We start from the raw sequence: 18,231 nt of genomic DNA on the forward strand, positions 1-18,231 counted from the left end.
GAGGGATCATCAGCCTGGATGCAATGGCAGGCTGGGAGATAGCTGTGTCCTAAAAGGATGCTTCAGCTTGTCCTGGGTTGCTTCAGGTATCACCCTGGAAGGTAGGATGATACCCCTTTCCTCTCTCTTACTCACTACACTCTACTGTCTCACTGCTTGGTCTGACTGGCTAGTCTTTCTGACTGAATCCTGTCAGACTCACTGCTCTGAATGAACTGACTGTTGGAAATCTCCAACCGTCACTTTTTCTCAGCTCTTTGGTCATGTGGTGGTTACTCCTCCAATTACATCCCAGCTTACAATACATTAGGATAACACATGTGATTGGAAGACACATCTTACATCACATCAAAGAATTAACTCCTGCCTTGCCAGGCAGGATCTACCACTGCAGTACTCATCTGTGTTATCTAGTGTTATGTAGGGACATGCTGTGGGGCTGATCAGACCCTACACAGGCTGCAAGCTACATGGTGGGACGTATTCGCAAACACAGCTCTGCCTTGCATCGGCGAGGGTGTTGCATACCCCCGGGGCAATTGAAAGAGCCGCCCTCGGCTCGACTACAGACTGATTGGGGCGCAGAGGTAGATAGGGGCACTTCTGTGGAGTGCAGGCTACATGATCTGTAGGGACAAACCGCCCATGGTCCTGGAGACAGGCACCTGGGTTGGTGTTGGACTAAGACAAGGACATGTAAATGCGAAGTGTGACAGTTGGTCGCTAACGCCATTAAACCAAACTGTACAGTAGGAAAGGTGTGATGTCATGTACTGTAATCCACTCCTTGCACCAGGGCCTGTATATTTGTTATATAAACACTTCTTCCCTAGCGACAAATATAAAGTGTGTATATGCATTACATTGGCATATGTGACACAATGAGACATTATACAAATGTATAAGTACCTGCCGACTGACATTCTTACAATTGTATGAGTGGCATCCAGGTGCTATCTCTGTAACACCCCCGGTCCCCTAAAGACCCGCAGTTTACAGACTACCCCCACTTACAAACTTCGGTTTGAGGCATAAGATAGCGGTCAGGGTTTACATATTGGACGGTCCGACACAGCCACACTACAATCTGAAAAGCCTATAAAAGGTTAGTGCAAACTACTGGCATAAATTGACAGTGTGCAAACATTTGGTAAACTCACATTGGCTTAGGAGCCCAATGGGTACACATCTTATTACATTACAAACGTTACAGATAGATAGGCTACTCAGGGTAGCAGCATAGAATGTCTCTTTACCTGAAAAGGAAAGGCATAAAAGTGCATGTAGAATGTCCGTACCTAAAAGGAAGGCATTAAGTGCAATATAAAAATAAATAAAGTAGCAACTTTTCCTTGAGGTTGGCAAAGTCTCTCAGAAGGTCTTTAATAGCAAAGTCCATCTTCTGGGTACAGCCCTTGATGTGGGGAAAAGTGCAATAAAAGAAGCAAAGGGTCTCCTCTTTGTGTAGAGGGACAGAGTCCTTTGGTAGGAATCTCTGCTGTGGCAGAGGAAGGGGTGCTATCATAGCACATGACAGTGGGCAGTTCAAGGAAAGTCTCTTGACTGAGATAAATAAGGGTGAGAGTCCCAGGAAAGTCTCTGGCTCTATAGTATAGGTGGGTATTCAGCCCAACTGGGATAGCAGAAATAAGTCTATGTATAATATACACAGTACCTGAAGAGGGCTACAGCCCATCAGGGGTTATTCAGTATCTCCTTTGGTGGTGAGTACTTCGGTGTCAGAAAAGCGTACTTGCCTTCTCCTTCTGTGTGACACCAGTTGATACTCCTGCAGGTACGCAGGAGCTTTACCTTTTGTCTCCCTTTGAGACCTCCGAAGTTCCGTCTGGGAGAAGATAACAACCTCCTCATCGTCCTCCTCTGAGTCAGGCGCTGGAGTCGGAGTCTCAGCTGTCTCTGATGCTTCAGGTTGCAGACACTGGAGCCGGATCATCCTCCACAGGCAGCAGTATTGGAGACTGCGGTGGGGATGATGGTCTCTCTGGGGTACCTCTTACTGGAGTGGAAACAACAAAACAGAGTTGAGGCACAGTCACAAGTTCTAAGAAACTGGGGGTAAGTGAACACCTCCTTCTCCTTCTGTGTGACACCAGTTGATACTCCTGCAGGTACGCAGGAGCTTTACCTTTTGTCTCCCTTTGAGACCTCCGAAGTTCCGTCTGGGAGAAGATAACAACCTCCTCATCGTCCTCCTCTGAGTCAGGCGCTGGAGTCGGAGTCTCAGCTGTCTCTGATGCTTCAGGTTGCAGACACTGGAGCCGGATCATCCTCCACAGGCAGCAGTATTGGAGACTGCGGTGGGGATGATGGTCTCTCTGGGGTACCTCTTACTGGAGTGGAAACAACAAAACAGAGTTGAGGCACAGTCACAAGTTCTAAGAAACTGGGGGTAAGTGAACACAAGGAGGTCTGTAAGTTGGGGGTCGAGGTGAGAGGTGTGGACATAGGGGCAAAAGGACGAAGACATCTCTTCAGCCGGTTCCTATGTACCCGGAGTAGTGGACGGTCTCCTCTTGAAATCTCGTAGACTTCAGGGGAGAGACTGTCCCTAACTAGGTATGGCTCACGCTCCCACCGCCCATCTAGCTTACTGGTGGGATGGTTGTTGCGCAGCCACACTCGATCTCCTGGGGCAAGAGGCTCAGCACAGGCAATACGATCGAAGTCCCTTTTTTGTTTCTCTCGGGCCTCTTCCAACCGCAGATCCACAACTTCTCTGGCATCCGCCAGGCGCCTCTGGTGTTCGTGAACCCAGTCAGTCTGGGGGAGTAGAGACTGGGAATCAGGGGACTCCATGTCCCAGGTCATATCAGCAGGGAGATGGCCGTGTCTCCCGAACATCAGATAATACGGGGTGTATCCTGTGGAGCAATGAGTGGTATTGTTGTACAGGTACACTAATTCGGGCAACAGTTTGGCCAGTCAGCCCTTTTTGCAGGGGTCAGAGTCCTCAGCATGTTGATTAGAGTCTGATTCATCTTTTCACAAAGCCCGTTGCCTTGGGGATGATAGGCTGTGGTCCTCAGCTTTTTACAGCCATATAGAGTGCACAGCTCTTGGAAGACTTGGGACTCAAATGCTGTTCCTTGGTCCGTAAGGATCTGGTCCGGACAGCCATAGGGGAGGATGAAGCTCTTCCACAGGGCCGCTGCGGTGGTCCTTGCAGATAGGTCTCTGACAGGTACTGCAACTACAAATTTGGTATAGTGATCGATGATCGTGAGAGCATAACTGTGACCGGATCTGCTGGGCTCCAACTTCACATGATCCAATGCCAGGATCTCTAAGGGCCGCAGCGCAGGCGATGGCGCAGGCTGGGCATTCCCGACACCAGGCTTCAATGTCGGGCTTCATGTTGACCCAGTAGAAGCGCCTTCGGAGGGTGGCTTCAGTCTTCTGAGCGCCAAAGTGTCCGGACTGGTCATGGTACATATCCAGTAATATCTTGGCGTCCCTCCTGGGAATCACAATCTGGTATAGCCGGTCATAAGTGATAGGGTCCAGAGTTCTTCTCTTTAGCAGACCCTGATGCATGTTCAGAGTCTTTCTCTGGCGCCACAATTGAGACAGTTCTCCATCAGCTCTTCTGCGGCGGATTCTTTCAGGCACTCGCCCACTAGAGAGATAGTCCATTACTTCTCCTATGGCGCGGCTATCAGCCTGAAGACTTATCCAGAGGTCCTTTTCCGCAGGGGGCTCTGACTTTTCTTAAGGAGTAGCTGGCGCTGCCTCTGACGGTAAGGAGTAAACTCTCTGGGCATCTTGACGCACAAACCGGGCATAGAACGCTGGAATCTCCACATCTTCCCACTGAGCATCCGTGGAGGGTCCCTCCCACTGGTCAGGGAGACGGGACAGAGCGTCGGCGTTGTCATTGGTCTTACCAGCCCGGTACTTGATGGTAAAGTGGAAGTTGGCAAGTCTGGAGGCCCACCGTTGTTCCAGTGCTCCAAGACGAGCGGTGTTCAGATGCGCCAAGGGATTATTGTCTGTGAAGACAGCGAAGAAGGATGCAGCCAGGTAGTCCTTGAACTTTTCGGTCACAGCCCGGACTAACGCCAGAAACTCCAACTTGAAGGAACTGTAGTTCTGGTCGTTTTGCTCCGGTTCTCGGAGGGAACGGCTGGCGTAGGCTATGGCCCTTTCAGTTCCGTTTTGGAGCTGGGATAGTACAGCCCCTAGGCCTTGCTTGCTGGCATCAGTGTATAGGGTGAAAGGCAGACTGTAGTCTGGATATCCCAACACCGGAGGCTCAGTCAACCGTTGCTTGAGCATCTGGAAGGCAGCTTCTCGTTCGGCTGTCCACTCAATGGATACTCGGGAACGATGGCTCTCTTTTGGCAGGCCCCTTAGAAGTTCTTGCAGGGGAGCCGCCAGCTGGGCAAACTTCGGGATGAAATGCCTGTAATAACTGGCAAATCCCAGGAAGCTTTTGATGTCCCGTATGGTTGATGGGGTAGGCCAGTTGTGGACAGCTGCAATCTTCTCTGGATCTGGCTCAATTCCATGAGCGCTCACCACATGCCCCAGGTATTTGACGCTAGGTTGTAGCAGGTGGCACTTGGATGGCTTGACCTTCAACCCATGTTGGGTCAGGATTTGGAAGACTTCAGCCAGATGGTGGAGGTGGTCTTCATAAGTCTTGGAGTAGATGATGATGTCGTCCAAATATAGCAGGACGGTCTCGAAGTTGCGATGACCCAAACATCTCTCCATCAGCTGTTGAAATGTGCCTGGGGCGTTGCATAGCCCGAACGGCATGTTGTTGAACTCGAACAGGCCCATTGGGGTGGTGAAAGCCGTCTTCTCTCTGTCTTCCGGTGCCATGGCCACTTGCCAGTAGCCACTGGTCAGGTCCAGGGTAGAGAAGTAGGCAGCTGACCCTAGGGCTGCGAGGGATTCCTCGATTCGAGGCAGAGGATAGGCATCCTTGTGGGTGATATTGTTGATCTTCCTATAGTCAACACAGAATCGAAGGGTTCCATCCTTCTTTTTCACAAGGACCAGCGGGGCAGCCCATGGGCTGTGACTTTCCCGGATAACATTGGCTGTCTTCATCTCTTGTACCAGCTTCTTCACCTCTTGGTAGCGGGCTGGAGGTATGGGCCGGTATCGCTCCTTGATAGGGGGATGAGAGCCAGTAGGGATGGTATGTTGGATCAGGGTAGTCTGCCCAAAATCCAGTGGGTGTTTGCTGAAGGCCTGGTGGTGCTTCATAACGACATCCAGGACACCTTGTACTTGGTCTGCAGGAGTAAAATCGTCGTCTCCAATATTGAGCTCAAGCCACCAGGATTGCTCGGCAGGCTCACCTTCAGCACTTTGCTTCAGTTCCAACTGTTGGGAGGCAGACAGAGAGGTTTCCACCAAGTCTTCAGGATGGATGCTGAAGAGAGTGGCTACTGCTTGGTACTTTCTCAGATCCACTGGAAAGTCTCCCACATTAAGTAGTCGAATGGGCACTTGTCCTCGGGATACAGTGACTAGGCTCCTGGCGGCTAGAATGGGCAGGTCTTTATCAGCTGGTAGAGGTTCTACTATCGCCTGGTAGTCTTGACCTTGGACGCCCATGCAGGCTCGACACCATACTAACGTCTCAGTCCCAGGTTGAAGGCGGAAAGGTTGGGGATCCTTGATCCGGGCTCTGCAGATTTCTCCATTAGGGCCAGCAAACTTCTGTTGCGCCGCTAGAACCTGCATAGTCTCCTGAATTACCTTCCGGGAACCGTTGGGCACTGTTGGCAGGGAGTCGTGGAGAGCCTTCAGCACTTCAGGGTAGCAGTTGTGGAGGATAATGGTACCCAGTACCAGAGAGAAGTTACTGTTTTCGGGCACTCGTGTCACCACTACGCCCTCCAATGGTTAGCGTGGGCTCCCAGTAGCCACGGATGGGTACGGGCTTTCCGTTCGTAGCAATAATGTTCAAGTAAGCCTTGGGAGGCTGGACTAAGGATGCTCCTTCTCTGCATTTCTCGAAGGCAGCACTCCGGAGGGTGGTCACTTGAGAGCCGGTATCAATTAAGGCCGGTAGGGTAACTCCGTTGATGGTTACATAAACCATGGGGCGAGTCCCCACGAACCTGGGCATCCAGTTAGCATCTCGGGGACTTACAGGTTCTTCCCTTGGAGGTTGTCCCTTAGCTCCAAGGGTTTGTCGTTTAACTGACGACATCCATCCTCTTCATGCCCATATTTATGGCAGTAGCTGCACCGCTGGCGGGGTTTCTTCTGACTCCAGGTGCTTAACGACTTCGCTTCTCTTGGGCGCTGTTTGGCCGGAGAGTCACAAGGGGTAGCTGACCGTACAGAGTTCTCTGGAGGTTTCTTCCTCATAGCGGAGACAGTCACTTCCAACTGGGTCAACCGATCGAGTATTTTATGCAGGGTGTCTGCCAGATTAGGGATCTGTCCTGCTAAGCCAGCAACTTCCGTAGCTGCAGGAGTAGGTGATGTCGACTGCGTTGGATGGCAAGCTAGAGCAGAGTCCTCCATTTCCACAGATTCAGGCTCTTTCTGCGGTCCAGTAGGCGGTCGGTCCCCTAATATATCAATGGCAATTTCCTTAAATTCAAGAAAGGAGGCCTGGGCATGTTGAGAAGAGATGATCTTTAGTTGACACCTTTGATTTCTATCAACAAGTCCATTAATGAATTGTTCCCTCAGGATTTGATCAGAGGTTTCAGCGTCTTTGGGATCAAGACGGGTTATGGCCTTCCATGTCTCCTGTAGGGAGAGGGCAAAGTCTCGGAGGGACTCTTAGGGCTTCTGTCTTTTCCCGAAGAATTGCTGCTTCAACTCTGAGGCAGTACACTTGTCAAAGGTGTTGCGCAGCCTATCAAGAATTTGGACAACATTCTGACACTGTTCTCGGGGCTAAGACTTGACTTCCCGGAGAGCGGGTCATTTCAACTGCCCGGTTAGGATGCCCACTTTCTGTTCCTCTGTGAACGGGTACAGGGCGAAGGTGGCTAACAACTTGTCTCTGAATACAGGGAGAGTGTGTGATTCTCCCTCATATTGGGGTAACCAGGGGGCCCCCAGATAGTAGGGCATAGTCAGAGGCATCATGGTGGGGGTCACAGGGCCACTAGCAGTAGCAGGGCTGAAGGGACTCTCTGGAGGACTTAACATGCTCCGGTACCCTGAGGAGTGACCAGGGGACGGGACTTGTTCCAGTCCCGTATCTTCGTCCTGGGCGGACATGACTGGCCTAGCTGAGGGAAGTCTGTAGGGTTACACAATGTCCGTTGCTATGGGCAATGGCTAGAATGGGACGTGGGCACTTTAAGACACAGTCACTATTCCCTGGGAGGTGAGCCAATAACCTAGCGTCGGAAACAATCTCTACCCCCCTTTAACTTCCCCAGCGGTACTCACTCAGGATCAGCCGCGGTGACAGGACAGCTCCGGTGCATGAAGGACTCCGTTCCCGATGTCCGGCAGGCAGCAGGGGCTCGGTGATGCTCAGCGGTGTTTTCCTCCAGTCGCAGGACACGTGCGCCGGAACTCGGGATGAGGCGCACGCTGCTGGCAGGCTTCAGGCGCGGCCTGCGCCGAAATCCAAGATGGCCGATTAACCCTCTTCGTTGCCGGCCGCACGCGCTCCAGCTCCTCCTCCTCGGTGCTTCGCGCCACTCGCGCAGGGGGCGGAGCCTAGTGACGACTCTGGAGTTCCCGCCAGTGAGGATTTGGCAGGCTGGAAATACTTGCTGCGCCACAGCCTTGTGAGGTAAATGCTTCAACCGCCCTGCACCAACTGTAGTTGAGCTAACAGAGTCCGTTGGCAGGGATTAACCCCCTGATTGCTGGAGCAATGCTTGACAGCGCTTGGCAGCAGTAATAAAGTCAATGTGAAATATAGCACAAAGTCACTTGGGCCTATACCCGAATGGTAGCAGGGTTAGGCAGCACAGTAGTTTTTCAATAAAGGATAGTCTCTAGTGCCAGAATAAGGCACAGAAGTAATGATCCTGTGTTCGTGACGCCTGGCAGGTCTGGCAGGTCTCCAGCAAGGTGGTGTTGGCAAGAAATGATGAGGGAGAGGCTGCTTTAGCGGATCTCCCTGGGGCAACCCTTTGGTGTCTAGAGTATGAGTCTCTGTGTAGTGGACAGGGTGCCTGTGATGATGGAAGCAGTAGTAGCAGGGACCAGATGGAGGCAGAGGTTGAACAAAAACAACTTACAGTTCTTTATTGGAACCGACAGGAACCGCAGCAACGTGCCTTAACAAAATGGTGGAATGCTGGAGATGTAGTTGGAGGGAGCCACAGGAGGGATCATCAGCCTGGATGCAATGGCAGGCTGGGAGATAGCTGTGTCCTAAAAGGATGCTTCAGCTTGTCCTGGGTTGCTTCAGGTATCACCCTGGAAGGTAGGATGATACCCCTTTCCTCTCTCTGTCTAACGCACTACACTCTACTGTCTCACTGCTTGGTCTGACTGGCTAGTCTTTCTGACTGAATCCTGTCAGACTCACTTCTCTGACTGAACTGACTGTTGGAAATCTCCAACCGTCACTTTTTCTCCGCTCTTGGTCATGTGGTGGTTACTCCTCCAATAACATCCCAGCTTATAATACATTAGGATAACACATGTGATTGGAAGACACATCTTACATCACATCAAAGAATTAACTCCTGCCTTGCCAGGGAGGATCTACCACTGCAGTACTCATCTGTGTTATCTAGTGTTATGTAGTGACATGCTGTGGGGCTGATCAGACCCTACACAGGCTGCAAGCTACATGGTGGGACGTATTCGCAAACACAGCTCTGCCTTGCATCGGCGAGGGTGTTGCACATGACTCTATGGCACTTTTTTGGATTTGGTAGTGTAATATCCAGAGCACCAGTTAGGAACACCCTATTGTGGTTGCAATCAAACACTTATTTATTAAATAAAACACTAGTGTCAATCTCACCAATAACCCATAAAAATAGTCAAATTCACATAAAATATATAAAATCACAAATGGACCAAGGTAGCAATGTAAGAGAATGACACTTGCAGTATGCTATACAACTATATATGCTTGTTACATGAAAAACATCCAAAAGGAATGATTCTCCAATAAACTGTCCGTTAATGTATTGCAACGTTATTCATAAACATTGGGTAGTGTGCAAGTTTGTTATAAAGAGATGAGTGAACAGAAAAAAGAAAAAAAAGGATAAAAAATAAGTGGATCCAAAGTTATAGCTCTAGTGTACTAGTATGATCATGGTACGTATTTGCATGATGAATTTAGCAATAGCTATCAATACCTATTGAGAAAGGAGGGAAAACCTCTGAAACGTGTCTAGCTTGTTCACTGAATTGAACTGCATCTCTACAGAGGAACCATATATGTATGAATAGACATCTTCTAGACAAATTAATAGCCTCCCCATGCTATTTCCAGGGACATCAACGAGTAATATTTTGCTGAAAAGCCGTTTCACCCAACCCTCACTGTTCTAGATGGTTTTTCCAGGAATGTCTGGGGACTGGGAACAGCGAGGTAAAAATTGATGGTATGGGTCCAAATCAGACACCACAATCCCCATATTGCCTGCCTTCAGGAAACCCACCTCTCTGCAGACAAATTACATTTCCTACAAAAACCCTGGATTCAGTGGGCACAACACTCATGTTATACAACAGCTTCTAGAGGGTCTCTCTACTGAACCATAGGTCTGTTAGGTGGGAACCTCTAGATACAAACAGATACTAAAGAACAATTAGTGTTTGAACACATGGCAAACTTTATGAAATAATCAGTATATATATATATATATATATATATATATTGCACAAGGGTGCACTATTCGTCGCCAATTACCCCCATGTCAGCACCTTTGCATGGGAGATCTTAACATGCTTCACCACCCCCAACTAGACAGCAGGCAAGATATAACCTCCAGACTCCCCCTTCCTTCATGGTCCTTAGGCTATTTCTAGATGAAATGGGATGGATAGACTATTTCAGACACAAACATCACACTACCCACTCTTATTCCTGTCATAGCTACACTTTTCATTCCCTCTCTGAAATAAATTATGTTATTAGATATAAAGGAATATTCCAACAATATGCAACCCAAATTCAATTGATACAATACCTGGCTAGGGGAATCTCTGAACACTCACCTATCCTGCTCAGCAGTGCATAGCTATGATACATGCCTTCTGGCTGGGACTAATAGGGCTGCTCAGAGATGCTCCCCATCATTGGGAAACCCTCAAGGAATTCCTGGGAGGGTGCTTACTATCTTATTAAAAAAGAATCTAGGCATAAAGTGAAATAATTGGCAGCTACGTGCACTATACTAGACTACAACATATAACAGACACCTCAAAAGATAACATATCTTTTTGACTTAACACAGGGAGATTATATTTGAACGCCCTAACAGAAAAAGCTAGCTCTAGATTTTTTTTTCTAAAAACATACTTGAAAGACTTAGAATTTACCCAACTTTCGATGGATCAGGTTCTAAGCCTGGACACTGTTATAACCATATAGAAGGTAGAAGAGGCCATAGGCCATAGACAGAACAATAACAAGGCACCGGGCGTTGATGGCCTCCCTAAAGGGGTCTATGACAAATATAAGGACTTGAGTACAACCCGACTGCTGAATTTGTACAATGCTTCCTTTGAAGATTAATAACTTTCTGACTCCCTGTCGGAGGCTTCTGTTGTTTTGTTGCTTAGACCAGATAAAGACCCATTTGAGTGCGGCTTGCATAGTCACATAGCTCTCCTAAACACAGATTATAAACTGCTAACCTGTATTTTAGCAACTAGATTAAATAGAGTCGCACTCTCTCTTATACATTCCGACCAGTCAGGATTTATGCCCAGCCGGTCCACTACAAACAAGTAGTGGAGCAGGTAGGCCAATTACATAGGGGAAGCTTGGCACTCAATTCTGCAAAGGCCTTCAACTCGGTAGAGTAGAAATTTTTAATGGATTGCCTGAACTGCTTTAACGTTGGCCCTCGATTCCGCAAATGGATTCATATGGAACACTTCCCTGAGTTATAAACATAGCAATCACCCTGTTAAATTTCACCATGTATGGGGTATTTGGTGTGATTCTAACTGCACCAACTACTCTCGCCCCCAGATTGAGAGTCTCCGAATCTGGGGGCGAGAGTAGTTGGTGCAGTTAGAATCACACGAAATACCCCATACATTTCCAGCCTCTTATCTAGAACATAGTTAATTTCTCATTAGATGGTCATATACTGCGTAACACAGCTTAGAAAAAAGACGGCTGAGGGTTGTCCTCATTACATTGTACAAATACCTGAACGGGCAGTACAAGAATCTCTCCAAAGATCTTTTTATACCTGTGACCAGGATAGAGGGGCATCCTCTATGCCTAGAGGAGAGGTGGTTCTAACATCACCATAGACAAAGGGATTCTTACTGTAAGAGCAGTGAGACTATGGAACTCTCTGATGCAGGAGGGCATATAAAACCACTTTTTAACCCCTGTAAATCTTTTCAAAACTAGAGGGTTGTCTTATAGAGGAGTCAACAAGGTGAGGTGGCATCTCACAGGGAATATGTATTGTGCTCTCTGGTGTCCATACCCACCAGTGACACCACCGTAAGCAGCGACGGCCCTAAGGGAACTCATTCCTGTGGCACCCGATGCCGGTATCCAAGCCCCCCAGATCCTGACAAGGAGAATTGTTGCAGCTGATGACCGTCAACACTTGATTTATGTGTGCTGCCCGCTGCTATGGTGCAATCCTGCTCCCGGTACCAGAACCAATAGTCCACCTACAACACGGAGGATACCTAAAACTGGGACCAGCGGCAGCACAGAGCAAGAAGAAGCAGGGCGCACAATGAAAGGAAAGAAGAGATGCAGTAGTGGTGCCAAGTCACCATGGAGGCATCCACCCTCCCCCACACCACACTGTTTAATCCCCCCACACTGTAAAACATCCATGCATCCCCCACTATATAACACCCATGCCCCCACCACCACACTGTATAATTAACCTCCCCGCACACACCACACTGTACAACCCCACACACACCAGCCTGTATAATCCCTCCACACTGTATAACACCCATGCTCCCACCACCACACTGTATAATAAACACTCCACTCCCCCCACACCACACTGTATAACACCCAACCCCCCATATCACAATCTAAAATCCCCACACACTATATAACACCCATCACCCCCAACATGGTTCAAAGCCTCTTTAGTACTCCCAAATAGTATAGTGCGTCCCTAAGTTTGCTCACTCTATTAAGCACTCTGTCCATGCAAATACAGTATCCTGTATATCCTGTATCATATATATATATATATATATATATATATATATATATATATATATATATTCAGTGGGAATTGTGTAATCCTTATTTAATTATATCATTATATGATATATAGTCCAACCCCCCTTCCCAAAGTATTTCTATCATATCCTTCCCTCCATTAATGATATTGGGGCTCATTTAATTACCCGTCCCGTCGCGATCCCTGAGGTGCGTTGTCCGAAGAGGAGTCGGAGCTGCCGCGATTCACTAAGATTGTGCGTCCAATTTCCTGCATCTGTTGCTTGCCCGCTGAGGTCCGCCGGAGTTCACCTTCTTCCCGATGCATGTAAGTGCATCGCTTGCGACACAATTTTGAATGTGAAATCCCGGGTTTAGTCTGAATAAGTCAGGTTGTCCGATGGCCCACCCCCCGATTTTAAACCCCTGTTAAATGCAGCGCAAAACGGAAAAAGTCGTGTACAGTTTCCCTTAAATCATATCAACGTAGTGCTGATCAATTAAAATATATATACAGGTAAGTATGTTACTTTTTTATAAGCATTAATTTAAATACATAGAGCGCCAGAATACAAAATAACACAGTGACCTACCTGCCAGTACTCCAGCTTCCTCGATTGCCCATTTATCCACACTCCAACACTAGACCAGCTGAGAGCCAACTTCCTGACCTGCAGATAGAAGAAGCAGAGCTTTAAACCATATTCGTACACTTTCAAAGGTGCTGATTTAAGAATTAATTACAATATTTTCACTTAAAAGAGGGATTAAAAAAAGAAATATATCAAATATGTATAAAGGTATTATGAATTATGTGTGTAGGGATATGAGGCACAGTAGTAAAAAAAAAAAATGAACAGAAAATATAGGGGAACCTGATGAAGCAACATGGAAAGAAGTTTTTAGTTTCAAGAATATCAGTAAACGCTAACCATAGGTTGGTGCAGTTGAATATAATATATAAAATTTATCATTCGGCAGATTTATTAATGGAAGACAAATTAAGGGATAGCTGAAGTTTTTACAGATACTATCAGGATAAGGCCGACATATTTCCTCTACTTTGGACGTGTCCTAGAATAACTGAATATTGGAGAGAAATCTTTGAAGTAATAAGAAGATGTTTGAACATTTCTTTGCCCTGGGAAGAATTGTGTGCAATACTTGGGTATACTCAAATGGTTTCTTGTAAAAGCGATTTGATGAAAATTATTGATAAACAGGCTAATAATCTCCAGGCTGATTATTATTAAAAATTGGATATCTAGCAATAGACCAGTGATTCAGGATTGGAGATCATACATGGAAAAGTTTAGGAAATATATATATATATATATATATATATATATATGTTTATGGGAGTAAGTTTGGATTGACAAATAAGTTGAAAAGAATCTGGCCTTTTGGCAATGTTGAAGATACTGAAATTCTGAAATGTGTTATATATGCATGTGGTCCCTACTCAGCTCAACCCCTTCCCGCTCCGCAGCAGATATACATGCCGCTGAGCGCAGTGACTTCGCGCTGAGTGTCGGATATATCCAACTCTAAGCATATGTCGGCTCAGCACGAGATTGGAGCCGGCATCGGGATAACAGCCGACATCCCTGTGTATAACCAGTGGTCGGAGTGGGCTCCGATTGTGGGTGTTTAACCGATTAAACCCGTTCTACCCCATAATCGCCCCCTGCGCCGTCTTCCCGGGGGAGGGGGGCACCGATTAGTGCTATGGCAGCCCTGAGGTCCAATCAGGACCCCAGGGCTGCCTGCAGGCAGTGCCTGTAAGATGACGTCTGTGCAGAGTGTCATCCTATGCAGGTGCAGAGGCTGACACAGGTAATACCCTGCAATAAATCAGTATTGCAGGGTATTATCATAAACACGCAGTCAGATGATTGCTTGTTCATTTCCCATGGTGGAACTTATAAAAAAGTTAACAAAAAAAGTTATTCAATAAAAAATTAATTCATAAATGTATAAAAATGTCCATAAGCCCCATAACCTATAAAGAGACATATTATGCACAAAAAAGTCTAAATCATAACACAAACCCCACATATATAGTATCACCGCATCCGTAACAACCCGTAGAATAAAGGTAAATAACAATTGAAAACCGCACAATGAATGCCGGAACAAAACTGTTAAAAACCCTGCCAAAAACTATGATTTTTAACTATTTAATCCCACAAAAAATGCTATAAAAAGTGATCCAAAAAACATATGTACTCCAGAAAGATACTGTTGTAAAGTACAAAAAGTGAGCCATAAACCAGTTCTGTAGCAAAAAAGTAAAAAATGTTATGCCATGCAGAAGACAGCGATGCAAAAATGATAGATTTTTTCCCCACATTAGGGTTTTTTTAGCTGATTTAGTAAAACATTAAAAAAAAAATATTCAAGTTTGGTATCTCCATAATCTAATTGACCCACAGAATAAAGATAACATGATTATTAGGCTACACGGTGAATAACAAAATAAAAAGTTAAAAATAAGTTAAAATCCAGTACAGAATTGATACTTTTCTACTCCTCCCCTAAAAAAAAAGTTAAAAAAAAATTCAACAATAGGGAATACCATTCCCAAAATGGTAACACTGAGAAAAGCATCTCATCCTGCAATAAAATGCGATCAGATGGCAACAATAACAGAAAAGCAAAAATGTTATAGCCTACAAAAGGGGCAAATGAAAAAACTAAAATCCTGGCAGCTGCAGGGCTCTCTTTCCCTTCCGCGCCTCACTGTCGCCCAAAACACATGTAACGGCCACATGTGGGGGGTCTCTGTACTTGGGAGAAACTGTATAACACATTTTAAGATGGGTTTTTTGTTTTTATCTTTTAAAAATGTGTACATTTTAACCATTTAAAAAAAATTTCACCATTCTAAATTTCACCTTCATTTTGATTTAATTACTATGATAGTTTGAGGGGTGCAGATTTGAAAATGGGTTGATTTATAGGGGGTTTTTAATGTTAATTACTTAAAATTTCATTCAAAGCAGTAATTATCCCCAAAATAGTAAATTCTGAAAATATGGAAAACCAATAAATTATCCAGACATGAAATTATGAAAATGTAAAGAAGACAAATGGGAAATGTTATGCAGCAACTTATTTAGATGGTAAATCTATCATTCATAATTTTTTTTTAAATCTTTTTTTAAATAAACTCCAAACTTATCAGCCAAAATTTACCACTAAAATGAAGTACAACATGTGACGAAAAAACAATCTCAGAATCGCTTCGATAAGTAACAGTTTTCAAAAGTTATAACCAAATAAAGCGGCTGTAACTGTCCACAGACAACAGAACTCAAGTCTCTATGGGAAGAGTCCGGAACCAGGAGTCTGTGAACCAGTGGACCCTCTGAACCACCGCGGGAGATGTAGATGGTACTAGCCTACACGCGGCTTCGGTGTCTAAGTGACACCTGGTCTTCACCAGAGCCCACCTCAAAGCTGGATGGTCTTGCTGTGGCGGGGTGCCACCAGGTCATTCCACGGGTGCGACTAGGCCCAAGGTGGCAGCCAGGGGTAGCAGAACACATTCCGAGCCTGGGATGACAGAAGGAGTGCTGCTTGGAAGGATGAGCTGGAACTCACAGCAGGCAAACAGGCAGGTGCTGGCACATGACCCAGGCAGACAGGAAAGGACAAGTCCTTGAAGAAACACTGTGAAGACACGGAGGCGTCTGGAAACGCTGAAGACACTCAGGAGCGTATGGGAACGCTGGAAACTATCTCACATCAGTACAGGAACAGCTTTGGGAAGCTTGGTCTGAAACCACAGAAGTTCTTTTAGGCAAAGGAGATAGGGCCTTCACTTACAGGTACAATGCTGAAGAATGATGCTGAAGCAATGCTGAACTGAAGATCCGGCGAGGCAGGAAGGGAGGTGCCAGGAAGGGAGAGTCGGATTAACAAGCTACAATCAGGAGGACGCTGCTGTGCGCCCTAGGAGCGGGAGTGCACGGCCAAGTCGTTCGGGAAGCATGCTCGTGGAGAGGTAAGTCCAGGCCGGGGGCGTTACGGGTGTGCCTACTATCTGTACCGAGGATCGGGAGTACGGTAGTAACAGCGATGCATGTCAGAAACAAAAATATGGTGCTGAGCCTTAATCTATAAACTGGTGCTACCTGCTACCTGCCATTCATACAGCTACGTTACAGCCGCCATGTGTGAATGGGGCCTAAATAGAACCAAAAAGGATGTTTTCCTTGACGCTGTTATGATTATATGATTTTCTCCTCATCTACAACTTGCTTCATATGCTAATATATAAATATTCAATATTGGAAGCAGGAAGGTTTTAGCATGCAGATATTTTTCTCCCTAATTGAGCAGTAGATAAAAGAAACATAATTACCAGTTGAGCTGTATAAATAATAATGCACATAGCCATAGCAACCAAGATGAAACATCCATTGTTTATGCTACGGGCAGCATTTGGAAAACAAGAAAGCAGTTTAAATTACCAAAAAAAAAAAAGTTTACACTGAAAAGTTTCCTATTATATTTCATTATAAAGTGCTTTATTAAAACCATTATAAAATTATACAAACCCTCAATAAGATAAAGGCCACAAAGAATCCAATTCAATTCACGTACGGGGAATCTTTATTAATGATAACTTTCTGCAAGTTGACTACAGGAACACTAAAACTTCATACAATATTAATAACTAATAACTTGTATATAGATGTCTTAGTGCTGCCATATTGGATGCAGAAAAGGCTGAATGCTGTGTTATAAAGGGAATTATTGAAGGAAATTCATGAAATAGTGTGTCACTACCTTTGGCTGTGGACACACATGGCGATTTGAACCCGTTTTCGGCCTGTTTTTATCAGTCTATTAAAAAAAGCATGTGTTTTTGACCAGTATTAATTAAGATAATTGGTCAAACCTGTCAAAAACGGATGCGTTTTCTAACGGACTGCTTAAAAACGGGCGTAAAACAGGTTTAAAACGCCACGTGTGATCGCAGCCCTACTGCACATACTTTAACATCAGAATGGCAATGACAAATAAATGTGAAGGCCTGTGAAGGAGAAACAGATCTCAATAGCCAGTGCTTATTGACTATGGGTCCTCTATTCTGCATTTACCTGTGAAAAGGTCTTTAATGCCTTTCATGGAATAAAACCTTTGGGAGGAATTCATGAAGTGTTTGACAAGACTTCTAGTGTAATTTGCGCCAAAACACGCCCTACACCACATTTATGAAGGCTGTTTGACCATTTTCTGACCATTTACATTTCTGACTGGCCCCACAAATGGGCATGGCCTTGGGGAAAGTGGGCGGGGTTGGACAGGAAATAGTATATGCGCATCACAAAAAATTAGGTTTAGATCAGCTAAAAGTAGGTCTAATTGTAGAACTCAACAGTCTTATCATCACAATGAATCTATCGCAGCAAAAGACAAGTGTTATCCATCTCTCAACTGTCAGAGACGGCAACAAATTAATGAATTCTCCCCTTTGTTTTTCACATTTATCGACTGCTAATTAGTTGTCTAATTACTTTTTAACAGAATTCAACAATTAATCTCATCTGCAGGTTCACTTCTGGATGGACGTAAACTTCACATAATCAAAATATTCACAGGATTACAGAACATTGCGTCTTGTACATGGATTTATTATGTTCAGTGACAACAATTTCTAACAAAAGTATTAACAGAAACAAATTTGTGAGTAAAAGTAAGAAGATCAAGAAAAAAACAAGTAATAAATTGAGTAATTTTTTTACCTCTATTACGAACTGTATAAAATGAATACTCAGATATTCTATTGTAAACATAATAACATTGCAGTTTCTTAAAGGGAACCTGTCCCATTTTTAGCACTACCATACAGAGCTACAAAGCTCACCACCATACAGTACTTTGTATAGCAGTTGCACTTCGCACTT

This window comes from Engystomops pustulosus, chromosome 11 (genome assembly GCF_040894005.1).
Source record: "Engystomops pustulosus chromosome 11, aEngPut4.maternal, whole genome shotgun sequence".
Lineage (NCBI taxonomy): Eukaryota > Metazoa > Chordata > Amphibia > Anura > Leptodactylidae > Engystomops > Engystomops pustulosus.